Source organism: Amblyomma americanum, chromosome 3 (genome assembly GCF_052857255.1).
Source record: "Amblyomma americanum isolate KBUSLIRL-KWMA chromosome 3, ASM5285725v1, whole genome shotgun sequence".
NCBI lineage: Eukaryota > Metazoa > Arthropoda > Arachnida > Ixodida > Ixodidae > Amblyomma > Amblyomma americanum.
This window is the reverse complement of record NC_135499.1, coordinates 161,724,791-161,729,560: the sequence shown is the minus strand read 5'-3', so window position 1 is coordinate 161,729,560 and position 4,770 is coordinate 161,724,791.

The window sequence follows — 4,770 nt, the reverse complement described above, 5'->3', positions numbered from 1 at the left end:
AACCTCCTGCAACCTCCTCGGCTACGAAAACTGTGCGATCCAAATTTTGGTAGGTCATCCCATGCTTGCCACATGCAACTGGTCATTTAAATAGCCACCGCCTGGTTATGGCCAATCCCCCTTGTGGGTATGTGCCATTGTGTGAGGTCAACAACAACAACAACAACTACTTATCACCCAGCATTAGATTGGAGCCTTCATATAAAGAACAATGCGTTTCAAGGAGAACGCGCTCTAGGCCGGCTGACAAGAATCGCCAATAAAAAGTTTGGGATGCTCCGCGACACGTTATTGTTACTATACAAAGCCTACGTAAGACCTATACTTGAATTTGGTTGCATTCTGTTCTCTGGTAGCGCAAGCTACAAGATTCAACCCTTAATCTTACTGGAAAGGCGCGCTCTCCGCCTCTGCCTTGGTCTCCCAAAATCAGTTTCAAACGCCCCGCTTTATCTGGAAGCCCGTATCCCTGATCTAACTTCCCGTTTTCAAATATTCACGGTGCGAACTTCCGTCAGGTCGATGGACCCAGTGTCTGATGTCAGTACTCCTATTTTTGTCTCTCAGCCGACCTTATTCTTTTCTCATCATTGGCCACGGTATCAAATTCCACAAATCACGTTAACGCAGAACCTTTTAACACCGATTGGTGTTGATCTCAGTTCTTTGCAGTGGATTGATGACACGCCGGCAGCAGTGGAATTCCATTTCGACCACATCTTCCCATCTCATGCGAAACACATGCCCGCAAACATTTTAAACGGTATTCTCTCGGATCACATAGAGGAATACCCCCATCATACGGTGCTTGCTACCGATGCCTCCGTCAACTGCCAAAAAGCTGCAGTTGGCATCTTTTCGCAGGATTTGGCATGGAGCTATTCTGTCCGCATCTCAGATTATATTCCTATATTCTTTGCGGAATTTTTGGCTCTTGGAATGGTCCTTCACAAAATTCCATGCCATGTGTCTCATGTTATTATTCTCGCTGATTGTTTGTCGGTGTTAGTCTCCCTTGACACTTCACAAGAAGATTTTTTGCGCCGTATCCTGCGATTTTTTGTCCCATATCGCACTTTGAAGGTGGTCCGTTTTGTCTGGGTCCCTGGCCATGCTGGTATTCATTCAAATGAGGTGGCTGATTACTTAGCAAGGTCGGCTCTTGACGGGTCAGTGACACATCCCGTCCCGAATTTCAGCCTGCTGGCGATTTCCAGGTTTCAGCGGTTCCTACATATATCAGCCAGGTTACGAGATCCCTTACTAAATGCCACTGACTATCAGCACTTAGCATATAATTGGAACGTCCGTTCGTGTAAATCCAGGCTGTGTGAGGTAACAATGACGCGGTTGCGGTGCATGATTCCAAGTTTGAATTTATATCTATGCAGGTGTGGGTTGACACCGACGAACCTATGTGACGCATGTGGGAAAGTTGAATCTTTACACCGTTTTCTCCTCTACTGCCCAAAGTTCGCACTTCAGAGAAAGATTTACCTGGAGGTCCCTCTCTCCAGGTTAGGGCTCCCTTTATCTTTGCCAGTATTATTATCGTCTGGTGCGAACGCCAAGGGATTTGCGTTGGGTTCTATTTGTTGGTGTCTCCACGATTACATAATTGCAACTGGTAGGTTGATGTCTAATTCTTTTAAAGTTCTACGAGCTCTTCTCTTTTCACCAAAATGCTGTCTGTTATTTAACTGTCAATATTGTTCTGTTGTTTGTATTCATTGATTTTTCAAAATTCACGATTGGTGCTACAATTTTGTCATCTTCCATGTAAACTTCTTTGTTTATTCTACTGCACCTTGGCCAATCCCCCCGCGTGGGTATGTGCCATATACCTGGGGTGAAGAAGAAGAAGAAGCTTTACTGGCGAAGTAACGAGCGTTAGCTTTATTGGCCATGCGTAAAACGAAAGTCTTTCCGCATCCAGCGGGGCCAGTGAAGAAAACCATGAGCGGTTCGGAAATGTAACATAACTTTTCCATCAGTCAGTCAGTCAGAAAAACTTTATTTACAAAAAAAAGGGGGGGGGGGGTGAGTTGAGAAGAGGCGGGTGGTGGTCGCCTAGTCCGGCAGACCACTAGCTGCAGCTGCATCTCGAGCCCGGCTGACCAGGCCACGTTGGGCCTTAAGGTCAGCGCAGTTGAGCAGTGCAGCTTCCCACGGCTCCTTTGTTATGTTGGTGATTGGGTAGCGTTGGGGCTGGAGGGACAAGCCCATACCATACGATAGGTATCAGCCTGCTCTGCATCGCAGAGCGGGCAGGTACCGTCTATGCTGGGATCAAAAAATTTTAGGATCGCAAGATTCTAATAAGTGTTAGTGAAAATGCGGATTAGAATTCATCCTTCTGACTTGCTGAGACCCTTGCACAGGGGCGGGAAGCGTTGATGTTCTAGACGGTATTTAATAAGTGTTTCTTTAAAAGTCATAGGTGTGGGCTCCCTGTGACCCCCTGGTGAGCCGGTGCACCACATGCTTATGAGGAGGATCAGTTTCCCGGATGCATCTTTGACAGCTGTCCGTGGCCAGATAAGGTGCATAACTGTGTTATGTTTCGGCACGCCTCATACGAGTCCGTGATAACGTATTTGGATTTTGAGTTCGCTGAAGCTAAGGCTATAGCTATTTCTTCAGCGTGTGTTATGTCCGGGGCGCGGAACGTGAGCCCGTCAATGATGTAGTATTATGTATTACGGCCGCTGTGTACCAGCTACCGTGATGTGGTCCGGTAGCATCGACATTTGTCACGTATGTTTTTCACGAGATTAGATGCTCCCACTAGACCGCTCGATGCATACACGCGGTTGTTGCTCTGCGTCGGAGCTTTTGTTTTGTGGCGAAGAAGTGTCGACGCGTCACTACAGCGACGGCCACAGAGGGCAATGTTCCCACTCCTTCAGCGCACGCGGGCGTGACTGTTTGAGCAGGCCTGCGTCGACCTTGTCTACTTGGAAGAAGAGTTTCTGCGGAGATGGCGCTACCACTTCATCACGGTCAGCAACGGCCGTGCGGCTGCTACAATACTAGTGATGTGGTCGTACGCGGAGCGCGCGTGTGTGGAGTGCGTACTTCCCCCGCGTTTCGTGCAGACTTAGGAACACTAGTGACTCTGGCGGACTCCCGCGAGCTGTGTCTTTCATAGGCGACGGAAGTCGCATTATTGCACTTATTTGTTCTCTTGAGGGTAAGGGACGACAGTCCCTGGTTTGTTTTTCGCCTAATAAGCTTCTCTAAACCCGTTATAGGATAGATTTTTTTTGGGGGGGGAGGGTGGTAAGGAGAGAAAGGGGTGGGAATGTACAACCAATTTTAATGACCGCCATCCTTCATTCCAGAAACCGAAACTGTGCCGCCATTTCGTCACCTGACGTCATACTCACATAGTTCCACCTCTATCCACCATATTGAAACGTGACGTCATCATTGGCACGCGGCAGGTGGTTGTTTCTACAATGCTATTGTAGATGGCGCTACAAGTCTCAATGCAAGATGTGCTGTTTTCTAGTTGCTGCCACAGATGGCGCTGTGATCTCAGGCTGGTTAGAGTCACTGGATAAATTATCCAGTGAATCTAAGGGTGGTAGCAGACCCCGCGAAATCTCGAAACGTGATGAGTAAGAGCTAACGCTCTTAAAACTCAGGACAGAGTGTCATTTTATTTTTGAAGCTGGCATATAAAAAAATTGAAACAGTTGAAATTTACTTAAGATTGTCGCAGGAAGTACTTTGAACATCTGTTATGCGACTCCATAAAAGCGGGAATCATACGCTCATACAGTTAGTTGCAGCAACGTGCCACACCGAAGAGCAAACAGGCCTGTGCCACCTGTCGCATACCGGCATTCATAGCGCAGGGCATTCATCCGACCATTCTTCGCAAAAAGCATGGTAGCCTATGCTCTATCAATGGTCGGCTTATGGCAGTGCACGCGCGCACACACACACACACACACACGCGCACACACACACACACACACACGCACGCGCACGCGCACGCGCACACACACACACACACACACACACACACACACACACACACACACACACACACACACACACACACACACACACACACACACACACACACACACACACACACACACAGAGTGTTCACACGTGAAGCGGACTTGCACCACATCGTCTTACTTCTGACTTCAAAAGAGGGGACGTAACAGCGATGACTATAGCAGCTCCATGTTCACCACCATTGAGCAGTGCTACATCATATACAGTAGGTCACGAGCTGTACACTAGAAATACGGGAGTAAAAAGGGAGTCCTCTTGTGTACTCGTTTCTAGGGGCAGGATGCCCAAGCCCCGAGGTAGATTTGGTAAGTATACGGAATGCTTACTCTTGGCAACGGAGGCATATTCACATCACAAGAATAGTATCTTTATGCAGTTTAGCAATGGGAGGAGACTCGTAAGCGCGGCACCGAAGGTCGCGATGTTTGCAAATGGAGGTGATTGAAACATTGGTCAAAAACTTTATGGAACTGCCACAGCGACGCATGTTTTGTAAAGGAAATTTTTTCTGTTGCCAATCGCAAGTATTCCGCATTTTTGGTGATGGAAACGTACCCTAGGACTTGGGCAGAATACTCTGTCCATCAAAAAGAGGTGCGCTAGAGGACAGCTTATGCCCTTTTAATTCCCACACAAGCAAATTCATGCTTACAGTGTATACAGACAAAAACATAGCACAATTCTGCAACTGTACTTTGTACAGCTGTCACTGCAAGTAAGCGGTAGGCACCAGAC